The 14062-nt window shown below is 33.5% G+C and overlaps 1 long non-coding RNA gene across 1 annotated transcript in view; it reads left to right on the top strand.

The window, feature by feature from the left end:
- LOC108520638 (uncharacterized) overlaps positions 1–13646 on the top strand; it is a 70474-nt gene extending 56828 nt beyond the window's left edge. The window contains exons 3-4 of the long non-coding RNA XR_001882953.1: positions 8291–8385; positions 13568–13646. This is a non-coding gene — a long non-coding RNA (uncharacterized LOC108520638). The remainder of the gene's footprint in view (positions 1–8290; positions 8386–13567) is intronic.
- The last annotated feature ends 416 nt before the right edge of the window (positions 13647–14062 follow it).

Genomic DNA, 14062 nt, shown 5'->3' with positions numbered 1-14062 from the left:
CTGAAATTGAATTAGTAATGAGTATCAGGTTAATTGCAGTTTTGCCATTGAAAGTAATGGCAAAACTGCAATTACTTGTGCTCCAGTCTAATAGCCTGCCAACCAACTGGAAAAAAAAAAAAAAAAAAAGGCATAGAACTTGATGAATTCACAGCTGAATTCTACCAAATGTACAAAGAAGAGCTGGTACTATTCCTACAGAAACTATTCCAAGAAATTGAGGGGAAGGGACCCCTCTCCAAATCATTATATGATACTGATATGGACAGGAGGCAGGAAAACACTGGGTAGAAGAGGGCAGTCCCTGGGAGGGCCCCATCCTCAAGCCTCGAACAGTCTCCCAAAGTGAGAAATTTCTATCCCCAGTTTTCTGCTCGTATGTTGCCTTTTCCAAAATCACCCTGGTCTGCCCTGCCCTCCCATTATGTACCCGTAAAAACCACAGGCTCCACTGGCAGAGGAGCTGCAGAAAAGGAGAGAAGAGAATAAGCAGCCAGACATTGGAGAGAAGCAGCTTGACTTCAGAGGGATGGCTTGACGGGGAGTATCAGAGAAGAGTTTGGCTGGAGAGAGCAAGACTCTAGGGAAAGACCACCTTCTCACCTCATATCCTTTCCACCTCCCCTTCCCACTGCAAGCCACTTTCATTGGCAATAAAATCCTCCATATTCACCACCCTCCAGTTTGTTCATGCAACCTGATTCTTCCTGGATTCTGAACAAGAGCCCAGGAGCCATGGGTGTGGACACTTGAGCTATTTAACACTTAAGCCTTCCATGGATGGCAAAGCTAAAAAGACACTGTAACACATGCCCTCTGGGGCTTCAGGGGTTTTGGGTACTCCCCAGACCCAAAACCGTGGGACTGCACAGAGTTTTGCTTCTGCCGGCACCCGGAAGCATTCATCCCGGTTCCTGCACCTGCTCACTTGCGTGCTCCCCCTCCCACATGGGATTATTTAAGAGCTGTGCGCTGAGTGAGGCACCCTTTTTGTGAGACCCATGAAGGCGTCAGGGAAAATGTTCTGTTTCAATGCCAGCATCATCCTGATACCAAAACCTGGCAGAGACACAACAAAAAAAGAAAACTTCAGGCCAGTATCTTGGATGAACATAGATGCAGAAATCCCCAACAAAATACTTGCAGAACAAATCCAGCAGCACAGCAAAAAGCTAATACACCAGAATCAAGTAAGTAGGCTTCATCCCCAGGATGCAAGGTTGGTTTGACACAAGCAAATCAATAAATGTGATTCATCACAAAAACAGGACTAAAGACAAAAACAACATAGTTATCTCAATAGGCGCAGAAAAAGCTTTCTATAAAATTTAATATCCCTTCATGTTAAAAACTCTGTAACTTAGGTATTAAAGGAACATACCCCAAAATAATAAGAGCCATATATGACAGACCCACAGCCAATAACATACTGAACGGACAATAGCTGGAATCATTCTCCTTGAAAACTGGCACAAGACAAGAATGCCCTCTCTCACCACTCTTGTTCAACATAGTATTATAAGTCCTAGACAGAGCAATCAGGCAAGAGAAAGAAATAAAGAGCATCCAAAGGAATGCTATCCTTCTTTCCAGGAGACATGATCCTATATCTAGAAAATCCTATAGTCTCAGCCCAAAAGCTCCTTCACCTTTTAAACAACTGCAGTGAAGTTGTCAGATACAAAATCAGTGTACAAAAATTACTAGGTTCCTATACATCAGCAACAGCCAAGCTGAAAGCCAAATCAGAAAGGCAATCCCATTCACAATTGCTACAAAAGGAATAAAATACCTTAGAATACAGCTAACCAGGGAGGTGAAAGATCTCTACAATGAGAATTACAAACCACTGCTCAAAGAGAAGACACAGGCAAATGGAAAAACATCCAGACTCATGGATAGGAGCTGTCAATATCATTAAAATGGCTATACTGCCCAAAGCAATTTACAGATTCAATGCTATTCCTATAAAACTACCAGCAGCATTCTTCACAGAACTAGAACAAAACTATTTTAAAATTCATATGGAACCCAAATAGAGCCCGAATAACCAAGGCAATTCTAAGCAAAAAGAATAAAGCTGGGGGCATCAGGTTACCAGCTTCAAACTATATTACAGGGCTACAGTAACCAAACCAGCATGATACTGGTACAAAAACAGGCACGTAGACCAATGGAACAAAATGGAGAGCCAGGAATTAGGCCACACACCTGTGACCATCTGATCTTCAACAAAGCTCACAAAAACAAGCAATGAAGACTCCCTTTTCAATAAATGGTACTAGGATAACTGGCTATCCATATGCAGAAGATTGAAGTTGGACCCCTTCCTTTCACCATATATAAAATTAACTCAAGATGGATTAAAACTTAAATCTATAAAATCCTGGAAGACAAGCTAGGCAATGCCATCCTAGACAAAGGAACAGGCAAAGATTTCATGACATAGATACCAAAAGCAATTACAACAAAAGCAAAAATTGACAAGTTGGATCTAATTAAGGAGCTTCTTCACAGCAAAGAAACTACCAACAGAAACTATCAACTATCCTATAAAATGGGAGAAAATATTTGCAAACTATGCATCTATCAAAGATCTAATATCCAGTATGTATATGGAACTTAAATTTTCAAGAAAGAAACAAGCAACCTCATTAAGAAGTGGGCAAAGGATGTGAACAGAAACTTTGCAAAAGAAGACATACATGTGGCCAAGAAGCATATGAAACAAAGCTCAGTATTGCTGATCATTAGAGAAATGCAAATCAAAACCACATAGAGATACCATCTCATGCCAGTCAGAATGGATATTATTAAAATGTCAAAAAATAACAGATGCTGGTGAGGTTGTAGAGAAAAGGGAGCACTTTTACACTCTTAGTGGGAGTGTAAATTAGTTCACCCATTGTGGAAAGCAGTATGACAATTCCTCAAAGAGCCAAAAGCAGAACTACCATTCAACCCACTATTCCCATTACTTGGGATATATGCCCAGAGGAATATAAATCATTCTACCATAAAGACACGTTCATACAAATGTCCATTGCAGCACTGTTCACAATAGCAAAAACATGGAATCAACCCAAATGTCCATCAGTGACAGATTGGATAAGGGAAATATGATATGCATATACTGTGGAATACTATGTAACCGTAAAAAATGAGATCATGTTTTTTGTGGGAACATGGATAGGGTTAGAGACTATTATCCTTAGCAAACCAGTGCAGGTACAGAAAACCAAATACTGCATGTTCTCACTTACAAGTGGTAGCTAAATGATGAGAACTAAAGAACACAAAGAAGGGTACAACAGACACTGGGGGCTACTTGAGGGTGGAGGATGGGAAGCGGGAGAGACAACTATTGGATACTGGATTTAATACCTGGGTGATAAAAAAAATCTGTATGGCAAATCCCTGTGACATAAGTTTATCTATGTAGTAAATCTCCACATATATTTCTGAACCAAAAATAAAAGTTTTTTCAAAACAATATTTATTGTGCAGGGGATTTAAACTTTATTAATTTTTTCCTTTATGGTTTAGATCTTAATGACATGCTTTCTTAAGGTCATAACAGATGCTCTCTTGTATTTTTGAAAGGCTATAGAAGTTTGCTTTTTAATATTTAGGTCTTTAATTAGCTGAAATTGATTTTTATGTTTGATATTTTATGTTTGATATAGGATATAAATTCAGACTTTAGTTTTTTATTTTTATTGTTTGTTCCTGTGCCATTTATTGCAGTCTCCCTTTCACCACAGATTTTTTTAGTGTACTTTATTGGGATATAATTGGCATAGAAATACTGTACACAATAAATATGCACAATTTGATGAATTAGGAAATAATTATACATCCATGAAACCATCATCACAATCAAGACTATAAATATATCCATCCAACACCTTAAGTTATTTGTTTAACTAATTTATTTTCTTAACACTTAATATAAGACCTAACTTGTTAGCAAATTTTAAAAATATACAATATAGTATTGTTAACTGGAAGTACTATCTTGTATAGTAGTTCACCAGAGCTTAATCATTTTGCATAACTGAAGCTTTGTACCCTTTGAGTAGCACTTCCCCTTTTCTTTCTTCCTATCCCAACACGTGATAACCCCCATACTACTGTCTGCATGTATGAATTTGATTATTTTAGATTTCTTATACATGTGGAATAATAAAATATTTGTTCTTCTGGTCAGGCTTATTTCACTTAGCATCATGTTCTCCAGGTCTATCTATGTGGTTGCAAATGGCAGAATTTCCATCCTTTTTGATGCTGAACAATATTTAATTGTATGTATATACTACAGTTTCTTTATCTGTCATCTTTCAACAAACACTAAGGTTGCTTCCATGTCTTGGCTATTGAGAATAATGCTATAAAGAACATAGAAGTGCAGATATCACTTTGAGATCCTGAATTCAGTTTCTTTTTATCTACATATACCTAGAAGTGGGATTGCTGGAACAGATGGTAGTTCTATTTTTAATTTTTTGAGAAGACACCATACTGTTTTTCATAATGGCAGCACCAATTTGCATTCCCATAAACAGTACACAAGAGTTCTTTAGAGAAATGTCTATTCAGACTCTTTGCACAATTTTAATTGGGTTATTTGTTTACTTGCTATATAGTTGTTTGATTTCCTTTTATGTTTTGGATATTTACCCCTTGTCCAATGCATGATTTGCAAATATTTTCTCTAATTTTATACCATTTTCTTTTTTTGATTGTTGCCTTTGCTGTGCAGAAACTTTTTAGTTTGATGTAATTTCAGTTGTCAATTTTTGCTTTTGTTGCTTGTGCTTTTGGTATTATGTTCAAGAAATCATTGTGAAGTTCTCTGTTGATAAGGATTTTTTCTGTTTCCTTATAAGAGTTTGATGGTTTCAGGTTTTACATGTAAGTCTTTAGTCCACTTTGAGTTGATTTCTGTGTATGGTATAAGGGTCCAATTTCATTCTTTTACATGTGAATATGCAGTTTTCCTAAAACTGTTTAATGAAGACACTGTCCCTTCTCCATTGTGTTCTTGGCATCCTTGTTAAAGCTCAGTTAACTATACATGCATGGGTTTATTTCTGGGTTCTTTACCCTGTTACATTTATCTATATATCTTTTTTCATGCCAGTACCAAACTGTTTTGATTATTATAACCTTGTAATATATTTTGAAATCAGGGATATGATACCTCCAGCCTTTTTTCTTCTTGCTCAGAATCGTTTTGACTATTTGGGTTATTTGGTGGTTCCATATGAATTTTAGGAGTTTTTTCTATTTATGTAAAAGAAAGGCACTGGGATTTTGATAGGATTTGCAGTGAATCTGTAGATCACTTTGGCTAGCATGGGCATTTTAACAATATTAATTTTTCCAGTCCATGAACATGGGATGTCATTTATTTGTGTTTAATTTCTTTTGTCAATGTTTTATAGTTTTTAACGTTCAAGTCTTTATTCTCTTTGGTTAAGTTTATTTCTAAGTATTTTATTTCTTTTGATGCCATTGTAAGAATGTTTTCTTTAATTTCTTTTTCAGATAGTTCATTGCTAGTGTATAGCAATACAACAGATTTTTGTATGTTTATTTTGTATCCTGCAACACTGTTGAATTTATTTGTTCTAACAGATTTTTGTGTTTGTGTGTGTGTATGTGTGGAGCCTTTAGTTTTTTATCTATATAATATATCATCAGCAAACAGAGATTACTACTTCTTTCTGATTTAGATACCTTTTCTTTTTCTTGCCTAATTGCTCTGGACCTTACTTCCAATACCGTCTTGAATAGAAATGGTGAGAGTGGGTGTCCCTTCCTTGTTCTGGAACATAGAAGGAATACTTACAGCTTTTTATCATTGAATATAGTGTTAGCTGTGGGCTATTCACATATGGTCTCTACTGTGTTAAGTTTCTCCTATACCTAGTTGTTCAGTATTTTTATCATGAAAGGGTGTTGAACTTTGTCACACGTTTTTCTGCATCTGTTAATGATAACATAATTTTTATCCTTCATTCTGTTAATGTAGTGTATCACATTTATTGGTGTGTATATGTTGAACCATCTTTGTATCTCAGAGATAAAGCCTGCTTGATCATGGGGTTTGGTCCTTTTAATGTGTTGTTGAACTTGGCTTGGTAGCATTTTGTTGAGGATTTTTGCTGTCACCACTCCTATTCAACATAGTAGTGGAAGTTCTGGCAAGGGCAATCAGGCAAGAAAAAGAAATAAAGGGCATTCAAATAGGAAGTGAGGAAGTAAAATTATCTCTGTTTTCAGATGACTTGATTGTATATTTAGAAAACCCCATCATCTCAGCCCCAAAACTCCTTAAGGTGATAAGCAACTTCAGCAAAGTCTCAGGATACAAAACCAAAGTGCAAAAATCACAAGCATTCCTATACACCAATAATAGACAAACAGAGACAAATCATGAGCAAATTCCCATACAATTGCTACAAAGAGAATAAGATACCTACGAGTACAACTTAGAAGGGATGTGAAGGACCTCTTCAAGGAGAACTACGAACCACTGCTCAAGGAAATAAGACAACACACAAACAAATGGAAAAACCTTCCATGCTCATGGATAGGAAGAATCAATATTGTGAAAATGGCCATGCTGCCCAAAGTAATTTATACATTCAGTGCTATTCTTATCAAGCTACCACTGACATTCTTCACAGAATTAGAAAAAAACTACTTTAAATTATATGGAACCAAAAAAGAGCCTGCATAGTCAAGACAATCCTAAGCAAAAAGAGCAAAGCTGGGGGCATCACACTACCTGACTTCAAACTGTACTATAAGGCTACAGTAACCAAAACAGCACGGTACTGGTACCAAAACAGACATGTAGACCAGTAGAACAGAACAGAGGCCTCAGAAATAATGCCACACATCTACAACCATCCAATCTTTGACAAACCTGACAAAAACAGTTAAGGCTTGCTTTCATTTGAGGTTTTTGTACTTGTCCTCTGTGCCTGGAATATTTTTTTTCTGGTAAACTCCATATTCATTTACTATCTCAATTCTCTAAATGTTTCTTCTCAAAGCTGGAGGCATACTCCTACCTAACAGTATCTCCCTCCTCTTTACTGGTTTATTCTTGTCCAAAAGACTGATGTTCATTCAGTAGAGTATAAGTTGCAAGAGGACAGAAATTTTATTTTATTTTATTGTATCTGCATTGCCTAGAACACTGGCACATTGAATTTTCCTCTGCAATTTTTTGGCAGTCAGATGAAAATTGGAACTATGACCTATTGCATAATTCTCATTATTAGGTATAAGGACACCTATAAATTCTTAGACAAAATGTTGCCTTACACTGAATTATACAATAAATATATAGGGTGAATCTTATAAAGTATACAAGTAAGCATATGAATAATGCCTTAATAGTTTTAAAAATAAATTCATTTAATGTAATTCAATCTGTACATTCTATATTAATACTTTTTAATAGTTAAGGATATAATATGAAAGGTATGTATCCAAAAGATAGAAGTAATCTATATTTTTATTTAAAATAATTTGAAATAATTTTTATAAATGTAGCAGTTTAATGTTATTAGCAATACGTCACCGTCATGTAATATGCATAGCCACTCATGACCTGTAACATTTAAATGTTTCACCTTGGTTTCAGCATTATGTGTGGACAACATTAAGAATATCTTTTCCCAGAATTCCTTGTATTATTGTGAATAAATGTCATATCTGTAAAATGACGTTTTTCATAGAATCATTTAAAATTACTAAAAGTAGAAGTGAACACAATTGAAAACAAGTAAATACGTTACAGTATATGACAAATATTATTTAGCTATCAAACTTCATGTTTTCAAAGAATTTTGAGTTTATGAAAGTTATGAAGTTTTATGAAAATGTCTATCTTTATAGCTACAGAATTCTAACTGGAATAAAATGTACCAAAATGTTAACTGTATTTCCCTGTAGTTATAAAATTATAGATAATTTTTATTTTTTTCTCTTTTGTATAGTTTCCAGAATGTCTATAATGTTTGTTTTAACTTTATAATAGCATCAGAAATAATAAATATAATTTTTAAGGAATTAGTACCTCTTCCATAACTATGTTTTGCTTTTTGTTGATTGAGGACGAAGATTTGTATTTTGTTATACTTAAATATACCACTAGTATTTAATGATAATCATTTTTAATATCAGTGTACAATATATTGTAACCTAAATTTTGCTTTGTAGACAGTTTTTAAAGTACATATCAGGATTGTACTTTTTTTCCTCCCTACAGATAGCCTTTTGATTGATTATCAGTTTACCTTCAGCTTATTACAGGAAGATGATCGCCACCATACTGCCATAAACTTTATAGCAAACCCAGAACAGGTGAGGAAAGATTGTTATCTTTTAAAGTATAATTATCCTAGTGTCAATGGATACAACTTTTTTTTTCGTATTTCATTGTGATTTTACCTCTTCTCAGAATTATCACATTGTAGGGACTTTGTAGAAACTACTAATCCTGTTAATTTTTTCTGTCTTCGTGATTCAATAATTTGTGAGTTTGATATTTCAGATTTTGCAAATAGCCCTATATTTTAAATTATATATAATTTCTCCCTTTATATATTCTTGTAACAAAATTTATGCCTATAATTATGCAAACACGGACTGTTCGTATTTAAAAATAAATATCTGTCGGGTGTGGTGGCTCACGCCTGTAATCCCAGCACTTTGGGAGGCTGAGGTGGGCGGATCATGGGGCCCAGAGATCGAGACCATCCTGGCCAATGTGGTGAATCCCCATCTCTTCTAAAAATACAAAAATTAGCTGGGCATGATGGCGCGCGCCTGTAGTTGCAGCTACTCAGGAGGCTGAGACCGGAAATTTGTTTGAACCCAGGAGGCGGAGGTTGCAGTGAGCTGAGATCGCACCACTGCACTCCAGCCTGACGACAGAGTGAGACTCCATCTCAATAAATAAGTAAATAAATAAATAAATAAATAAAACTAATGAATTCAAAGCATACTATATTAAGTATATTTTCCTTTCCTTTATACCATTCCATAGTAATAGGTTTTCATTGTCTTTTTTTTAAGTCAGTAGTTTATCTGAGTTATATGAATGACAGATTCTTTAATGAAATGACTACATCATTGATATAATTGTATAAGCTTTTGAAGTTTATATATATGAAAGATTAATTGTGAATTTTAATTTCAATCCATCAGTTCAGGTAAAGACTCCTAGGTTGTCTTGAAATAACACACATATTTTGTTATCCATCTGAGACTTTATTAAGTTGAAAATCCTGAGAATGGAAACAAACATAGGGTTTCATTTGGCGTTGAATCTTTAGTTCTTTTAAAACTAACATTCATACATTTGGAAATGAAGTATGTACAGTATATTATATATATTATTATTTTTACTAAATTATCCATATTGTTAAATCCATATCATATATTTAATGTTTTTTCAAGTAGGTGAAATCTCTAAATATATTATTACCATGACATTTTCCAGCTTCTTTCCTTTTAATGTAGTTCATTGGACTTGCTGACAACTAATATAATTTCTTAAATTTTTCTTTTCCAGTAAAATAGCATTCTGCCTCCCCCATTACCAAAAAAAGAACAGTTTATTTTACATTTTATGTTTACTCTTTATTCCCTAGAGTTTAAGAATGACTATATTCTTGGGAAATACATTTAAAGTTTTGACTTTTAAGTAAGAATTTAAAAGATATTTTGTTTCAAATACAAGGCGTCCTTCACTGATTATCTGTTTATATATAGATACATTAATAATCTCAGAAACTACATTTATCAATGTGATAAAGTTCTTATACTTGCATTATAATTACCATTGACTTTTTATTGTAGTAAAATAGCCATAAAATAAAATTTATTTTAATAATTTCAGGTATATAATTCAATGGCATTAAGTATATTTGCAGTGTGGTGCAATCATCACCATCATCCACATTTTCATTATCCCTAACAGAAACTCTGTGTTTATTAAGCAATAATGCCTCATTCCACACTTCTTTGCAGCCCCTGGTATCTTTATTCTACTCTCTGCCTTTATGAATTGACTTACACTAGGTACTTCATATAAGTGTAATCATTTGTCCTTTTGTATCTGGCTTATTTCACTTAGCCTAGTGTTTCCAAGGTTCATCCATGTTGTAGCAGGTGTCAGCGGTCATGCTTTACCTTTGGCTTCTTGATTATTTAATAGTAATTCCAAACCTGTGGGGTTCTTTGAAGATCTAAGAAATTTAATGTAAGGGGTATGTCTGACTCACAATTTGAGAGTGAATAATATTCCTCCACAGTATTGTCCATAGTGTCATACACTTATGTCCAGATTAGCCACAATTCTAGTTTGCTTCTCTTTTTGCCATTTTCTCCTTCAAATTCCAGCAATCTCAAGTGCTTTCCAATGTCCCAGCTTTGTTTTACTTTCTACTATCTTGTCCACTTGAAGTCAAGAAACCAGAAAAGTGTTCTGTGAAGCTTAAGTATGCAAAACTGTCATGAGAGGCATCACTAAGAATGCTTATAATGTCATTTTGTGTAACCCTCTTTAATTAAATATGTATTCACGTGGGAATAATCTCTGAAATTATTATGTATTATTGGGCAAGGCTTATTCTATAAGAAAATAATAATAAAAAGTAGATACCTTAACTACTTACACATTTCCTACATTTTGAAAAATAGATTTAATTTTAACTCACTATCCATCACTTCTAGCCAGTGCTTTCATGTGAACAATTTCTGAACAGGTTTCTGTATAACATTATTTTGCCAAACTTATCCATATCTAACAAACAATGTTCTAAATCACTGATTTTATCACTTACTGGAATAACTACAGTGTCACTTTTCAGTACAGCTTTTAAACCCTAAATGCTTTTATATGGCTTTAGTTATGGTACCATATAATTCAGCATTGCCTAAACTTGGAATTGATAGAGAATGAACTAAAAGTTTAAAAAGAGTTTTATAGTTTTTTTTATATCAATTGGAAATTTTGTGTGACGTTTTAGCAACAACAGTTATGCTCATATTAATCTCATCCAGAATAAGGTACACATAATTAAGAAGAGGCAATTTCAAGAGAAAATAAAGATTTAAGCCTCCTCAAGGGTATACTGTTTTCACCATGCTTTACTTTCATTAAAAAGTGACTTTTGGATCCATTTCATTCATAGTAAAAGAAATCCACTCCTCAGAGCATGTCCTTTTTTTGAGTTCCCAGTCCTCTGGGTGAAGATGAAGATGAGGAAAAAGAAGTAAAAGAATATGCCCTGTACTACACCTAATAATGATAGCAACACTACAATTATAAGCACTATGGGCTGAAACCAAAGTTTTTTCCAGAAATACTTCATTTAATGCTCACATGACCTTCTTGAGGGAAGTAATTACATCCCCATTTTAGAGATTAGAAAAGTAATTTTTGGAAAGGAAAAGTAATTTCCCCCTAATCAATCAGTCTGTACATTAAAGACCTACTATTTCAATCTAAGGTTATCTGACCCTTCACTAATTCTTTTCATTGCTTCATGAAAATGATTTACTGTATATGAAATCGTTATTGGATTCAAGTATGGTTTGTTTATTATGATGACATAAATCAACATTTGCTATCAGATATCTGCCTTTAATATCCAGATTTTCCTTAGGACTACATTGTGTATATTTGGAAGTATATTTTGTATACCACAACTGAACAATATAATGTATTGAATAGTCCCTATCTGCATGCTGACATAAAAGCATTCTGCATTTATTGCTACAGTCAAAGAGTTACTCAGTTTTTTTTCTGGCCTTTCATTTAATTTATGCCAACTCTGTATTCACTTATATCTTAAAAGAAATAGGAAAATCTCAATATATTTGACAGTTTTATGGCATGTACTGCAGAAGGGTTCTTAACAGCTTGTCAATAGAATTCAGTATTATTTGATAATCAATAGAAAATAAGAAGGAAGTTAACTTCCTTCTTATATTCATGGCCATTTTTGAATATCACTATGATGCCTAGTGTAATAGCCTTCTGATTTACTCTATGTATTTAAAATCCAAGGTTTTATTTTTCTTTGACTACTTCAAATTCTTAGATACTTTCTCCACAATATTACTGTGTACTACTCTAAAAAAATGCATGGCAATCACTCAACCTTATTAAAACAAATTTTATTTTACATGCTCTTTCAAGATGATCATTCTTCTTGAAATCTTATTTGCCTCCTGGAAACTGTGACAATATCATTTGATGGATATGGAACACTGTTAAGAGTTCTTCACAGAGACTAAGCTGTTCTTCCATGTAGGGAAATCGTTAAGAGTAAATGTTATTTGGAGGTATAAGATTGGGGCTTATATGTCTGTCAAATGGAATGGCCATCACACATCATCCAGCAGCCTTTGCTTTTTATGATCTTCCTTATTTCTCCTGCTATTCATCAAGGAAAGGCCATTTCCTTGTCAGTTTTCCCCTAAGACTGTTATATCAGAAAAGGGGAATTTAGTTGCTTCCATATTTACTTTCTCCTAGGAGCCACTCAGAAAATTGGTAATATATTTTCTATTAGCTTAACTGCTTTATCATATTTAGAAAAATGGTAAAACTAAGGAATTAATATATTCTCTATCTCTCTTACTGCGTTTCACTAGCTAGATCTTAGCAGTATAGATTTTTCTACAAGTCTTTATGGAGAATATTTAAAATAAGCATAATACACTAAGTATCTGAAGCTAAACTTACCCATTATGACCATCATTCTTTGCCTTTCCACAGGAACAAATAGTTGTAAATATACAACTATTGAAACTATTTGAAAATCACAAATAACATTTAAAGAAATCTCTTAGGCATATTTCCCTGAAATTAAATGGAAAGAGTCTGTACTCCACTAATGAATGACAAGAAGCAGGTTGACTGACATAAAATTAAATTCTCAGTGTTTCTCTGTATAACTGTGTAAACAATATGATCTGCTGTTTTTTTTTTTTTTTTTTGGTAGGTTTTTTTTTTTTTCCTTAAAAGTTTTTTTTTTTTTTGAGTAGGTTCATCGTTTTACCTGAAAGTTTTAGTTTATGTAGTTTTCCCACTAGAAAATATGGGTGTAATAATAAAATATACACCTAAGAAGAAGTCTTTCCACAAAATAATCTTACATTGTTATAAAATTGCTTGGGACTAATCCAAACCTGTATCATTTAAACCTAGCAAAAAGAATCAAAATTCAAATATCAAATTTAAACCAAGCTTAGTCTACAACTAATTAAAGAGGATCCAAATAAAAATATTAAATTATAGGAGCCTCTGGCTTACATACAAAAGACCAAATTACAATAGAGAAGATAAATGTGGAACTTGATATCTACCTTTGAATTTATTACACATTTTCTTCATTAAAATGTATAAATGGCATCTACATATATTCAGTTGAATATTTGCAAAATGTGTAGAGTTTAAGGAATAAAGCAGGCATAATTAAATCAGAGTGTAATTTTTATTTTTTAACGTTAATATTTTCTTTTCTGGTAGTCGAACAAAAATCTGGATATATCAATTAATGCATCAAACAACTTTAATCTCAACATTACGTGGTCTGTCGGTTCAACAGGTAAAAAAATGTTGATATCATATCTCTTTTACGTGTGTTCCTATCTGGAAGTTGTTCTAACATGATCTACTGTTAATTAAATAAATGAAGTTTAAAAAATATATGCCATAATTATTTTGCTGTTACTGATAAAAATAATAAGTAGAAAAATGAATAGAGCTTCATTATTTTGTTAACTTTCTCCTTTATTCAATTAAAATTAGATTGGTAACAAATACTAGACACTAAATTAAATTTTTAAATGGCAGTGTTATAAAATGTGATTTTAATTTAGATAAATTGTTTCTTTAATGACTAAAGAGACTGAAATTTCCCTGTAATCCCAGCACTTTGGGAGGCCGACGCGGGCGGATCACGAGGTCAGGAGATCGAGACCATCCTGGCTAACACAGTGAAACCCCATCTCTACTAAAAAA

The sequence above is a fragment of the Rhinopithecus bieti genome, unplaced genomic scaffold (genome assembly GCF_001698545.2).
Source record: "Rhinopithecus bieti isolate Rb0 unplaced genomic scaffold, ASM169854v2 scaffold_54324, whole genome shotgun sequence".
Classification (NCBI taxonomy): Eukaryota; Metazoa; Chordata; class Mammalia; order Primates; family Cercopithecidae; genus Rhinopithecus; species Rhinopithecus bieti.
This window is presented reverse-complemented; position numbering and strand designations above follow the sequence as displayed.